We start from the raw sequence: 16156 nt of genomic DNA, 5'->3' as shown, positions 1-16156 counted from the left end.
TAGACCCTTGATAACTTTAAACCTTTATAACTTAAAACATTTTGTGTTTCCCTTGAACTTTAACTTATTAAGGTTCTGCTGTATTATAAAAGTTTTCTAGTCTAAACGGATGAACGGATCTCGATGAAATTTGGCATAGCTGTAGAGTATAGGTTGGTAGAATATATAGGCTACTCCTTTTTGTTTTTTTATTCCACGCGGACGGGATCGCGAGCGAAAGCTAGTGAATGAATAATTTTTAATGTTGAGAGAAACTGACAATTTACTCGTCTAAATTGTTGTAGCTGCGAAAAACATAATATTTAACATTTCAGTTCTTATCTCGAAAATAACAGGTAAATACTAAATATGCTATTTTTAATTAAAACTGTTCATACCATGATGTAGAACTTATTTTTAGGTAGCTGTGTAATTTGCATGTAACAAGCACGCGACAGTAATTGGCCGTAATCAACGTTTCCGCACGTACTCTACAATTTTCCGACAATTTGCACAATAATGCCTTCCTAATTTACATAACAAACATGTTACTACCGGCATTTTCAATATTGTACCTTTAAAAATAATGTAAAGGACCTCTTGATGACCCTATATGTCTATTGAGGGACTTAATTAAAACTATATCTAATTTCTCTGACTTTTGTTACTCAATTTAATGAAGCATCAATTGCTTTTAAATGCAACATGTATCTAATCAAAGGCAATTAGTTGTTCAAAATCACGGCGGATGAACAAATTAAGGCGATATGTCTGTCTGTGCTCTATGCTATAATAAGCTGGTACAAACGACACAGCTTCCCATTTCCTAATTTCCTGTCGCGTCACACCCCATTCACCCAATTTACGAGAACAGCCCGCCCGCGTCCGGCGGCCATCTTGAATTTGAGTTTGACAATCAATTGTCAATTTTTGCGTCAATTTTGCGCCTTTTAATCGATGAATTTAGAACTTGATAATTAAAATTGCACTTGTTAATGCCAACAAGCCATTTTTACCCATTTACCTTTCTAATATTGTTGTATATTTATAAGCAACTACAAATAACCTAGACAGATAAATAGTACGGTGTTTTAATTTAAAGAATCGTTAGTTAAATTTAAATTAACAGAATAACCTTAAACAATTCCTTTGGTATTAGCATTGAAGCATATTGAAACGGTAAACAAAAAGTCAAAGGAGAATTCTTGAAATGCCACCATGCTAGTTGGTCGTATGTAGTCCGTCGGTCATGTCAAAGTCGCCATGATGCGTGCTCCATAAAACTCTATAAATAGACAACGACAAATGTTTTAGATTAGGTCAGGATTTTAATGTAAGCCATTTAAACACCTGGTGGCAACAATAAAAACTGAGAAAAGGGTTCTTAATGATTTGTTTTGAATAGTCACATGTGACAATGTGTTTTAAATGATTTGATGGGGGATTAACTATATTTTTAAACTACAGTTAACCCTTAAGTAACATAAGGTTTGAAAATGATAGACCGTAAACAACCATATATATTCAAACAGATAGTAAAGAATGCATTATACTTCTTTCTTAATGACCTTTATGAGGTAGCGGCTACTCAAGTATTACCAATTTCCATAGAGTATTTCTTTTTTTCTTCAAAAATGTTATCACTAATACACAAGTCTAACGCCATCTGGTGGCGGGAGCATTGACTTAATGGATAATCAAAAAGGTTAAAACAAGGAGTGGAGTGGAACAAAAACGATAGAGCACGGGTTGTAGAAGCACGCGCGGAGGCCAGGTGCGCTCGCAGGATGCTGCTTTGATCGTGCGCGTCATGTAAGCGCGGGAAATGTTTTTTGTCACATTTTGAGGTTATGTCTTTGTGTGCGCTTTATTTTTAGACTATTATAATTATTTTAACTCTATATGTATGCCGTAGAACTAACAGCTGCTATCGTATATACGATCTATTTGAACCAATAGAAAATTTTATACACAAAGTTATTTTATAACCAGTAAACCACTTTTCGACAGGTCTTTATTTTCAATTGCAGGAAATTAGTTAACGATAAATATTATAAATTGCAGAAGAACACAGCAGTAACTTATCCTAACAGCATACTGTAAATTAACACAAACAGTTAATGCAGTGCAGCTGTGTTTGAGGTTATAATTTGACAACGCGCGTTAATTGCGCGCCAACATTGACCTCTACAAATACGGGTGGCGGCAGCGGCTGGCGGGTAAATTACTGACTATCACGGCGGTAGCAGACTCGGTTACTTGTGACTTTGCGTTTTATGTAGTTTTTAATGTAATGGCGGAAATTTTAATGTTTTACCTAAACATATAGATAAAACATTTAATACGACAATGGTTTCGCTTTCCTTGACTTTCGTCACAAATGCGTAAATAACATAAATCGCTAATACACTTTAGAAAACATTTCAGACATTATACATTACAGATATTTAAAAAGATAACAAAACAACACAAGCATTTACTTCATTACATTTAAAAAATAAACACTCAAACAGAACAGGTGATACACTCGAGAGCAAAGTTAACGAGCACAGAAGCGGGTAACAAAGACTGCTTGTTCTGTCGAATAGTATACAAGCCACCCACTTAGAAAGCTTATACCGATGTGTTTTTGTTTTAAATTCGTGTCAAAATTACAGAAAACTAGTTCAATAGATAATTTATACTTCGATTCTTGCTGTTGACATTGCTTGTTGTTATTTAATGAAACAAAACAAAACACAACTTAACAATTTGTAGGTTATAAAATACATTAAAACATTATAAGAGACATTGGGTTATTGTAATATCGGTCGTTAACCTAATAATTATGTAGAATTAAGGAACAGTACTGTTGGATAAGGTCCTAATTATAATTAACCTCCGGCTATATGATAACAGTCCAGCATAAAGTGTGTCTGTTCGTTTACCAAGAAGGAATCTTTATTAGGGTTTAATTTAAAAAACTTTGTTTCAACAATATAACTTTAATACTTTGTTTATTAAGCAGATAAAATGAACAAAATATACAAGTTAATATTGTGTTTTAACATTATACAAGTAAAGTAATACATTACCAGATCACATAATAATTACTTTATTAAATCCTTATAAGGAAATTACGCAAACAGATGAACGTGGAATACACAAAAAGTGGACAAATTTGTTTAATAGAAAAAATATCTATGACTAGCTGTTGCTCGCGACTTCGTTATTAATAATTATATTTAAAAAAAAAAAACATAACCTTACTACTCAGTGATAACGTAGCTCTTTAATGGTGAAGGAATTTATGAAATCGGTCCAGTAGTTTTTGAGTTATTTCAATACATACAAAAATCCAAAAATACAAATCAATGTCTTTATAATTTTAGTATAGATATGATCGAGTTTTTTAAATGTTAAACTTTCATAAATCAATTAATTTTATGTCCACGCTTCAAAAGACTGTTAATTCACTCTAATTATTTTAAAATATACTGGTATTTGTTACCGATGACATATTTTGTAGCACTCATATCTTACAAAGTATTCCGATATGTCAAGCGCAAATAAGACGAAAATGGCGCGACAGACGCCATATTTGTAACAGAAAAAGTTAACTAAGTCAAGGCGCTGCTACGCAATCCGATATTAAAATTAATATTTTCATAAAGGCACAAAGGTTACTATGCTGCAGTAATTTGAGAATTGTAATTGAATCGTTAAAGACGCGGCGTCGGTCGGAGCAACAGTATCGCATTGCAAAAAGAAAGTCTAAAATTATCTAAGACGTTCAGCTTTAATAAACATATTATTAACTAGCTGTTGCTCGCGACTTCGCCCGCGTGAAATTAAAAAAATAGAGCCTATGTTACTCATAGATAAATTACCTTTCTAACACTGAAAGAATTATTAAAATCGGCCCTGTAGTTTTTGAGTTATGTCAATACATACAAAAATACAAATTTTTCCTCCTTATATGAGTATATAGATATAAATTATGTTCACATTAAAAAAAGTACCATAAAACTTAGGACCAGAAATACAGCCAATAGTTATTTACTTAAATTTATCAACGCTAGCTAAAATAAATGTGTGTTAAAACAGTTTCAAGGGTTTTAAGGTGAAAGGCATTAAAATTAACACTTTCCTCGCAACAGTGTAAGTAGTAGTTTTATAGCAAAGTTGTTAATTTCAAATGAAATTGTGCGTGAAACGGCATAAACGCAAGAGCATAATATTGAAATATTGCCCATTAAATGATTAACTTAACTTAACTGTAATATTGACACTAGCGGTAGTTTTGAGTAGTGATGAATCGAAATAAAAATTAAACGTAATTAAGATTGACATTACCAATGCATATTTTGTGTCCTCACCACGAGATGGCGCGCATTTGAACGTACGTTTTATGTACTTTTTAAGAAATTCGAACCACATGTTATGACAATACCAATAATAATAACTTAAAATTTTATATCTCCAACTAGAAAACTTTCATAACGTTATATCAGATTGAAAATCAATTACATCGTTGTCTAACAATAGTTTTATCTACAATCTATTATAAAATAGAAAGCATTTACAAATGATCTTGAACGAATGGAAGTGTTAGATTTTATTTAGTTACGGAGTCCATGGTTTCATACATCAGCTCCTAACAGCTGTCGACATTTAAAGGGTCCTATAAATATATAGAGTGGGTCCGCACGTGCTCAGTAATGGAGAGTAACCATCAAGAAGTTGTAGTCGGAGTACATTACTTTAGGACGTACTTATTACACTTAATGTATACCATATGCTCATAGATGGTGAGACATTTAAATATTTGAAATTTAAAATTTCATTAGGTTCAAAAAAATCATATCGTCATTCATGATTAGATAATAAACGTTTTCCAAAACATTTCTATCTCAAATAAATTGTACTATAGGTGTGTTGTTTTTAAGTTAATTTGTACATGGATAACAGGAAGAAGTAATAAATAATTCCTATAACTAATAGGTTTTTTAACATTAACATTTTGATATGTATCCGTATTAAGGCGCGGTTTTCCACAATTGCGCATCTTTGGAAGCTTAGAATAGGATTTCTACAAAGATTTGATTGGTGATATTTCAGTATGTGTAACTTCAGCTCAGTCCTTTAACTAAAGTATCGTGGAAAATTGTAAAATTTAAATTGCAATTATATCACGTTAGCGTCAGAAAAGCTGCATTACTCTCAACGTTTAAGCTCTCACAGTGTCGTGTTAAGTTACGACTAAGTGAGAATTTAGTGAACGATATTAAGTTACCAACATTAAGTTTAGAGCGGGTGGGTGAGACGTGGGCGACTGTTATGTGCCTTCGTAAAATTTATCATTACCTAAATTCCACTACAAATTTAGTGTTGTTGTAAAATTTATTAACATTGTATTGTAGATACGAATGCGACATTTAGTTAGGGATCATGAATTTAAACAAATAACAGATTACAAAATATTATGATAAGTATAAGTGTTGCCACTTATAAAGGTAGTCTATAAAAATATATGCAAATTGTTTAAGTACAGTGTTTCTTTCTTTCTTTCTTTCGTTTGATTCATATTTTTTGTTCTTATTATTGCATTACATTATACTTTTAAAATATAATATTAGATGTAATATGTTTTTATATGTGTACGCTGTTGGTTTTTTAAATAAATTAATTAATAAAAATACTCTAGTTGGAGATTAGTGTTCGAAGTTTTTTATAAATTTGTTGTTACATGTTTCACTTGCACTTGAACAACTGGAGTCCGGTTTTGGTCGGAGACTCGACATTCCGGGCGCGCAGCCACCGAGACGTAGTCGCCCTTTTTGTATACAAAATTCATTGCTTTATTTAAATATAGTATTTACAAAATGGATACTATCTTCAGAAGAACCTTTTATAAATAAAGCTGAAAATGATTACTTGAATTTAAAAAACTTGCTACAAAGCAAAACACGGCGATAAATTCCCAATAATAGTAGTTATCTTGAAAAATCAAATTTGTTTTCAATTCAATAAAAAAGGCATTACAAAATGATTAAGTACATGTCGTATAAAATTCTACCTAAAAGAACATTAGTTCATTGTCAGTGAATGCAAAAATAACCTTGTCACTAAATATGTCCTGAAACCGTTAAACCTGCTTTATAAATTACTAGCTGTCGCCCGCGACTCCGTCCGCGCGATAATAATCTGAAGATAAGTAGTAACAATCATCCATCCATCTAAACTTTCGCATATAAAGAAGTTGAAAAACTTCTCAAGTGAATTTGTTACCAGGAATTAAATTTTCTTGTTTTCACAAATGAAGGACGGCGCAGAAATTTATTTTTAGAAACAATTAGTGTGCTTTTTGACCAGTAGAGGGCAGTAATCGCGGTTTCCACGCGATCTCACAATTTGTGGCTCAATACAAGAAGGGCATGCGCACAGTCAATGCTAAGCAATTACAGAGATAAATCGTATTAAATTTATAATAAAGTGGATGATGTATTCAGACAAAATATATAACATCATGTAGAAATGTTAATTGATTTAATTCATTCGTGAATTAAAAAGTTGCGTGTTGTTTTGTCATATGCAAAACTAAAGCATTTTCTAATACTAAAATTATCACATGTATAGTTAATTATGATATTAAAAATGCATTACATACAATTACATAGAATAAACCCACCTCATATTTAGACCCTTAACACAACATGAGATAGGAATTTCAATTTCTTTGAGATCTACGAGTATAGCATCGCGCCCGCTTAGCTTGCAGTGATGTGTGCGCTCTCTCATCGCCGGTCAGCAGTGCGGCAGCCGAAAAGGAAATGGTAATTGCGAGGTCTAATGTGTTATGTGTACCGAGAATTACAAGACGTTGAAGTTTTCTCACGGCTCTTTCTAAATCATATAAATTAAAAGAAATTAGACTAAACGTTGACTAAAATTTTCCACTCTTATACTTTGACATCGTCTTTAATAAAAACCTGTATAAAATAATTAAAGTGATAGCAAAATTATATTCCTACGTTTAGTAGCTAGTTTACTGGATTTCATTCGCGACTCCGTCCGTGTGGAATTAAAAAAAAATAAATAGCCTATGTGTTCTTCCAGACTTTCATAAATGAAACATATGTATATGTAATCATAAACAGATCTCGATGAAATTTGGCATAATGGTTTACCATTCAGATCTGTTCAGCAGTTTAGGCTACAAACATCCAACCATCCATCTATCGTATATCATATATTTCGCATTTATAACATTAGTAAGATAAGATATAATCAAAGTGAACTTAAGAGATCAAACTGGCAAAAAAAACAAATAAACCTACGCTTTACGAATTTAAAAAGTTGCGGTATTAATGAGAAATCTGCGGTTTACATTCGATGCGCAAATTAGCCAGTAACTTACAACTTAAACTTAATGTACTTGTCTAACTTCTACTTGGTAAGTTAACCGCAATTTCATTTGTATTTAAAACGATTCTAAGACAAGATCATTATTTGAAATGAAATGGAAATAATCGGATCTAGCTTACCTAGTAATAAAGCAATTTGAGATGGCCGTAAATTGGGATTCCAAGAATAAGAGTTTCTAAGAATGCCATTGCCATTTGTCAATCATTTGGAAAGGCAATATTTAAACGCACGTGACCTTTGACCTTTGCTACACGACGGAAAAAACAGCTGCACTAATTGGGCATGGACTTATGTTATATGCTGAGGTTAACATTAACATTATTAACTACTTAGTACCAATATTTATACTTCTACTAGCTGTTCCCGTGCAACTTCATCCGCATTGAATTATGAAAATTTTATTATATCGTTTACATGTGTCAAATTATCAATTGCAAATGTCAAAATGACATGACATGATGAGATACCATGCCAACCTTGATGTTGGCAGCAACTTATGGTCTCTTTCCCACATTAGGGTTTTTATCCAAAATATTTACCCCTAAGTTTAATGATGTGAAAATATATAGCCTAAAGCGTGACGTAAGTGTAGGACTATCTATTAAAAAAAGAATTATTTAAAATCATGCCGTAATTGCTGACATCTTAGGCAACAAAGAAGTGTGTGTTTACACTTTATTATAATAGTATAGAAGTATAGATAGTAATTTTTGTGTCCAAACACGTGTACATCAAGACCGTCGCCAGTCGATGAAGAGAGAGGGAGATATTTCAAGTAGTTAATTTTTAGACTGATTTAAATTATTTCTAATCTTTTACTACTAATATTAGCTAAAACCCTTCAAAAATAATCGAGTCATTGATAACTAAAGTACTATTTGAGGATAAGTTTTAAAACACAATCTGATTGGGAAATTCGCAGGCGTGACACTTAGCTTGTTTTGCCGTGAGTCACTTAATTTCCTTGTAAGTTACGTTGATGTCACCAACCTATGTTACTTTTTGTAACTTTTGCAACGGAGATATAATATCTACAGATCTACTTATACTGGACCGATTAATATTTGCAATAAAACCAAGAAATACATATAAATTAAGCTTATTACAAGTATCTTAACCTATTTATAATAAACCACGAAGTTCTAGAAATAAACAAGATCCTGGAAACTCTTGATTTATCTCCAATAAGTAACAATCTCGACTTTCCTATTGTTTATCTTTCTTAATAGCTAATGCTACTGTGAAAGTATTGCTACAAGCCGGACTAACTTTGTCACTTAAGGTCGTTTTGTCGCGTAACTTAGTGACGTCATAGCGACAAATGTGCTAACATAAGCGTAGACATTCATATTCCTCGTCTTATGTGTTACTATGCTCAATATATCGGAAAATGTATTTAGAAGATTTTATTTTCTCTTGTTGCAATTCCAAATGCTTGCATTCTTAGCGTTAATCACCTTTGTAGGTAATCAGTTTTACAAGATTGCCGTCCTTCTCATTTAGTTCCAAAAAGACAGAGATAGCAATAGTATTCGAGCACAGAACAATTAAAATTGACGTTTAGATTGTATAAAATGCTATAGTCTGTATTCTCAATTGATAATACAAGTAGATTAAACAATTATTGCTTAAATACAATATTGAAATAGTATAATTAGTCGTAAATAATATAACTGTAAGGCTTGCTCTATTTTAACAGGCAGTTGTAATACCTAGCGTTGTGAAGGGCGAGTTATTCCATCTATGTGTATGCAATCTGGACGGCTTTGAACCTTTAGTTATAAAAAACCCCAGAGACCGGACCTGAGGTGACGCCACGTCGCCGATCGTGTCGGCATCTTGTAAGGGTAACTCACATGTGCGATTTATTAACGCTACATATTGAAATGTAGGCGGACAGTTTTAAATGACAGATGAGTGAACTTATTAATAACGATAGGTTCAGTGTCAAAGATAGACTCCTTAATATGTAGTCTAAATATTCAATGTGATGTCTAACTTTCTAAATAAATAAGAAGAAAATTCTGTAATCACGTGTTATAAACCTTATCTATACATTGTTAAAATAAGTAAGTAGATGGCGTGCTCGGCGCGGCCTTGTGGGCTCGTATTACGTCCGCTTACATAAAATGTATAGAACACACTATAATATAGACTTCCCTAATCTATCATTAAATGATTTTATGCATTTAATTAAGTGTTTACACTTATTTCCGATGTTACTTTTTTGTGACTGAATGGCTACTGTTTGCATTGAAGAGGCATTTACAGATTCACCGGGCTTGAGGTGGCCGAGCGCAGATGGCGCTTAGCCTAAACCTCGTTTATGAGTAACTACAGGAGCCACGGCACGAGTCATTACTTGTTTGGTATCAGTTATCTTGTGAGAGATATGGTTGCTGTAGTGGGGAGTGCAACAATTGTTGCTAATTGTGCGAATAAGTTCAACTGGAGGACCTTTGGCCAGCAGCTGCGGCCGCTAGATGTCGCCTCATTCAATTAATTGCGCGTGATTTGCACTGCCCTGATTGAGGAAGTGTGTATGATAATGTCTTTAATAAAATAAAGTTTGTACTAGTTTAAGAAATTTCAGTTCGGTTCGAGTTTATCCTTTATTGTATGTATACGAAATAAAAATTAAAATCTTAAGGATATCACTTGCCTATTTTGATTTTTTTTTCGTATCTATGATTTACTACTTATAAATCTAGGTGAGGAAGTTATTAGATTTTTTATGCTTTTTCCATAAAACATTTAGCTATACGAATACAATTTAATAGTAACATCTGGCTTGGCTTCCGAAAAATGTGCAATTCCACGCCGCATATAAAGTTTTTATTCTCGTGTTTCAAACATTACTCATAACCACTTAAATATCGGAAATAAAACGTTTTTATTGAACTGAAAATCAGGTCAATAATAACTCTATCATATTTAATTATCGATAAATCGGATTATATTCGTTTAAAAAATTCCAAAACCTAAGTTATGTGGCAGTCAAACTACGATATTGTGCAATGTGCATAGCGACCGGTTAGCCGTTTCCTGGAATGGCGAGGTGACCGACTTACCTATGTGTTATCCACACCTTTGATTATATTACCTTGGTTTTATTTGCAAACTTATATAAGTATAAAATTATGATTTTTGGAGTATCTAGGAGTTTTTTTTAATTTAATTAAGTATGGTATAAGTTTATTATAACAATTTAAAAATATAATTTAAAACAAGTTCCCACGCCAGGGAGAATGTATTTTCCTAGACTATAAAGATAATACGAGACTATGAATAATGCAAGCCTATTGTTCAATGCAAAATATATGATACGGTTGTCGAATCATTTCACAAAGAAAAAAATCTAGAAATAAAACTAATAAACAAATTTTATTAGCTAACATTGTAAAATAATAATTTTAATAGTTACAGGATGTTTATAATTACGTAATTTACTGTCCCTAAAATTGTTTACCATACCAAACGGCAAGCTGACCCTATAAACATTTTTGTAAGCCCAAAACAAAACATATTTAAAAATAGAACAATCATAAAATTGTTATAACAAAAAGTAAACAAGGCGTTTGGTCCCTAACGGGAGAGTGGATATCCGGGCGCCACAATGCAACTTCCGCTATCAATGCGGCAATTGACGGCCCTTTGGCACTACAAGGCCCCTCGGCAATGCACAGCACTAGAACCATCCGGGCTAGAGATGTACTTTGACGCTTATATGATTATCGGTTAATGCTAAACAAGTAATTTTAAAAGCCATTTTTTGTATACGAAAGGTAACAAGAAGCTGCAAGTTACTTGACAATCGGTTTATATATATTTTACAGCTTTAATTCTATCTATTGTTAAAAAGTATCGATAATACAAGAACTACACTAGTTTGGCGCGCTAATGTGTTGAACAATGGACCACCAATATTGATAAAGCCCTGCTCTAAGAATTGTTCTCAATGTTTTCAATTGATTTCCGTTTCAAAAATAGAATAAAGTTTAAAACGAAGTTTTTTAAATAACATATGAAACATATTATATGTTAAAAAATTACTTAAAAATTATTCTACTATTGAAGGTTCATTTCTTACTAAACATTAATCTCAGACCCATTGCTGCAAAATAACAACTAATGACTAATGAAGATTTATTACGTAATACATTATCTGTGCATAACTGGAAGCGTCTGTCTGCCGCCGTATTGCTCCACACTCAGCGTACTACGCAAGGTCGCTTCTAGTAATGCGGTTTCGTACAAATCAAACAAGATTAGAGCAAAATTATTGCAATTTCATTGGTGTTTAACATAAAGTAAGTAAAAACATTGTGACTTTTATCAAAAAACGTACATTAAAAAATTTAATAAACACCAATGCATTACTTTCTATCTGGAATTGGCAATGCGACGGGAGCGCAGCATGCGTTGATAACAATGGCAAACAGATGGACCCCAAACGTGACATCATTGTTCCGGTAAGACGTCACGTGACGCACATCGTGTTTAAATTTAACCGCGATCGTCGTCTTGCGACAGGCTATCACGCTGTGACGTCACAAATGGGGTACTAGCTATTAATATAAGGGACTGCACTATCAATTGATGTCACTATTATATTAGACAATGACCAACGCAAAATAACAAAAGACTTAATTAGTACGAATTTAAAAATAAAAAATTATAATAATAAATCGAACTATTATTAGCAAGAAGTAAGATTATTTAAAGGAATAATCTTAGTTCTTACTAATATTACAAATGCAAAAATTTAGATGGATGTTTGTTAGTGTTTGTAGCCTAAACGGCTGAACGGATCGTAATGAAATTTGGCATAGACATAGAGTCTGGAAGAACACATAGGATACCTTAATTTTTTTAAATTCAACACGGACGGAGTCAGACGGAAAGCTTTTTTATAATGTAAATGTAGAATTTTCATTTAATATGCAATAGTTCAGTGTTATTTATCGTAGTTTAATTTCACAATCAGATGTCGTAGGTCGTAAACAAAGCGAGGCGATCCTGTGAGCGCGGCGCGGCTTGTTCCCAGACATGCCTGGCATTAATTGTCTCTACCCGGATGTCACTCTGCAGGTGTAGGGATAAAAGTTGCAGAGATTTATCACATCTGTATTTTTAACTTCGTTAAAATATAAACTGGTTAATATTAAAGAAGTTATTATAAAATCTGATATCAAGACTGTAGGTTTTTAAGTTATACTAATTATTTTGGAACCTAATGTCTTTTACAATACAGAACTAAACATAGTATTGTAATTAAGTTCAAGGCCCGTGTATCGCTATTACAAATATTTACATTATTACGTTGTTATTATAAAGATAATATCGTATTCTGCTAATATCTCAAGGAAACGAATCTACGTTACGTCGCTATTAAAGAGGCATTATTCATCCTACTTGCAAACCATACAATTTTAGACTTTATTGGCAAACCATAAAGTTTCCATTCAAACTATAAACGTAAGACAGATGAGCAAATTTCTTTTGTAATTAATGTATTTTATGGCTTAGTACATACGGTTTAATTTGCAATGCAGTTGCGGTTACAATGTGTAATACGGGGCAGAGTACAGGGTGTTCCCACGGAGGCGACACACATGGTGTTCGCTGCATTGTTGACTACTGAGAAACTGTCTCGCAAGCTGATTGTACACTATTGTTTTTTTACAGCGCAGTAAAAGCTGTTGAGAATGTCTTGCAGATGAAAGGTTATTTACCGTTCTAAAACAAAAATAAAAATGTTTAAATGTAATCATATGACGAATAAATGTAAATGAATGAAGACTATAAAAGTGCTTTCTAAATTTCAGCAGCTTGCAGATCTATTTCATTGAATATTTAATTCAAGCAGTCTTAAATAAAGACAAGGTGCCTTGCTTTGCAGGTTCGAGGTTTTTGGCTTATGTTAAAATGCAATTTAAATGGAAAATCTGAATTTAAAATTTTGAATCTCTCATAAACATGTCCGACTTTCACGGGAGTTAAAAATAAAATATTCCTGGTTAAATATGAATATAATCAGTAGGTTTGCACAACGACGGTGGGTGGATGGAGTGTGAGTTTCACTACAAGTAGAAAGGCTTTCAGATCAATAATGGCAGGAAGTGACGTCACATTTCCGGCTGCGTGTGCGGTCTGTAGTGTATCATACTGTATGTTTTCATACCATATTTAGATACAAACACGCGAATACTATAAAAAAGCATTATTTGGAAAAACTTGGATATTTACCACTTTGCAAATAACCATGTTTTGCCTAAAATACGACAAACTTACCGTATACGATATGTAGTCATCAACCTGCCCTTGCCCCTAGAGAACGCTTCCTATATTGCACTGTATGTGCAGCTATTCCATACAATTCTATCAGTCGTTATATCTGAATTCACCCCCTTACCTTACCATCTGTAGTAATCAAAAGAAATTATAAGTATTACCATTTTAAACGTTGCAATATGAAAATAAATCGCAGTACTAGTTTAGTTCACATATTCCTTAGGGTTGTTGCCTTCCATTATCCGCAAACAAACAATGAAACAACGATTCTTTCTCTCTTTAACTTTCATCTAATTAAAAAGTAATTACATTTCATTAACAGTGAGGAAGAGTTTATAAGAAAGTGCACGTCAGTTTGTGGGCGGGGCTGGTATTGTTTCAGCGAACACCATCTGGCGGTAGTGATTATCGTTAGATTGATCAACAATTAACTAGATTAAATAATAATTTTATGTAATTAACTCTCGTAGCGATTTTCTTCTTAAATTAGGCGACGGCCTTTTTAGCTATTTGAGGATTAAATTATTTAAACTTTCGTGAGACATAAACTAATTATTAAAAGGCTATTAGTGCGTGGCGCAACGCCATACTATAATAACGCTATCCCTGAAGATGGACCGCAGATAGGTCTGAAACTAATCCTGCCGCCATCGGGAAAATTGACGTGAGTATAGCCGTTAACTAATTATAATTTGACGTTTATAAATAATAATACTTAACAATACAAATACTTAAATTCACAAAATTAATTAGACAATAGAGATAATGACTCTCGCATAGACAGACATTGACCTATAGAAAAAAAACAACTAAAACAATAGACCTAGAGAAATCACAGACACAATGAATAGAAAGAGCCGGTGATTTGGTGGCAAATTTTGACAGATTTAAATAGAGGCTTTCATTGGTCATGAGCAAACAATATCAAATAACCTCCCAAATAGCACGGTTCCCATCTTTGTGGTCGCTCGCGAACAATCGAGACGGCACCGATTATCTCAGTCGGCCATCTTGGATCAGTGTCAGCACTAATTAATAAACTTTAAAAGGCCCCTGAAAGAAGCGCAAACAATGCTAGAAGCATTGTCATTTATACAATTAAGTTCCCATAAAGTCAAGGAATCTGTTTCTTTTTAATAAAGGATTACAATTAAGCTAATTTTGGAATGTCGACTCAAAGTTCTATTAGAGTCAAGATAGACGGATCGTTTAATTCTTTACTGTAGATCTGTCCAAAAAAAAGATCTTACTCCACCTTAACGGTGCAAATCTTTCAGTTTACTTTGCAAATATTCACACGTTTTAAAGTTGGTTTCCGTATGTTTGTGTATGCTACCGGGTGACAGGAAGCAAGTGATGTAGGGGAGCGTTATCTGTCTCTATTGACACATCGGCGTTATCAATACGCGGGAAATTCGGTGATTTGAGTGCTGAAAGGTTGGATTATCTGCCGTGACCTCGGGACTATGTTGCGGGCTTGTGATACAACTGAATGTAAATGGATTTAAAAATTAAAAACGTGCTGTTAAGTTAAAAAACGTTCTATCTTTAGTGTTTTCACGTGCCATCCATTTTTGTATCTCTTTTACATTTACACGATTTGTTATTTACGATAAGGTTTACATGTGGTCTACAAAATTATCTTGTAGACTAACCGACACACATCTATCCCGCATTAAATCGTAATGAAGCATAAATGTCCCGTTGTGTGGAAAGCAATTATGTGTCATATGCGTTTTCACTTTTCCCCTCCATCAGTAATAATGAGTCATTTCCATTTTTCTCTAAGCCTCATCGTGGGAACTCTTTGATAGATAATTAACATGAATGAGAAAGATGAAACATAGATAATTCAAAATCTACGATGGAAATCAAAGGTTTTTGTAAAATCAGTAAAATAGAAAGAATTGACTTTGAACAGTTAGTCTACTGAGACTTAAATTATTGCTAAGTTTTTTTTTTAATAATATAAGGTGGCAAACGAGCAAGCGGCCACCTGAATCCGCCGAAATGGAAAGCGACCGATGCCCATAAACATCCGCAATTGCAGATGCTTTGCCTAGCCTTAATTGACGGAACAGGAGACGCACATAAAGAGGACATTTCCCTTTCCAATGCTTCTCCTCCACTGTCATATCCACTTTTCCTTCCGATCTTTTCTTCTTAAGAAAAGGGTGGAAAGGGATTCTTTATTGCTAAGTTTACTAGCTACTAGCTCATACCTAATATGTATTTTATAATTGTCATGACAGATTAGGATTTATGTTTACTTTCACCCCATATCAACGACCGAAGTGAAACATTGAACATTGTAACGCGGCGTTTAGCCTTATCGGCACATCTGCGGGACAATTTGCGGACCACACGACAACCATCGCGGATAATTATAGAATACAATTGTGCTATTACACTCAAAGATGACGATAGCGGCTGATTATACTGTCGGGGACAAATTAGTTTTATTTTCTACTAGCTT

General features: G+C 33.4%; 1 protein-coding gene across 1 annotated transcript in view; it reads right to left on the bottom strand.

The window, feature by feature from the left end:
• LOC106101398 overlaps positions 1 to 16156 on the bottom strand; it is a 39776-nt gene that overhangs the window by 9354 nt on the left and 14266 nt on the right. The gene's annotated exons all lie outside the window — the stretch shown is intronic.

Source organism: Papilio polytes, unplaced genomic scaffold (genome assembly GCF_000836215.1).
Source record: "Papilio polytes unplaced genomic scaffold, Ppol_1.0 DF823991.1, whole genome shotgun sequence".
Taxonomy (NCBI): Eukaryota; Metazoa; Arthropoda; class Insecta; order Lepidoptera; family Papilionidae; genus Papilio; species Papilio polytes.
The sequence above is the reverse complement of the archived record's forward strand: the minus strand, read 5'-3'. Positions and strand labels throughout refer to the sequence as shown.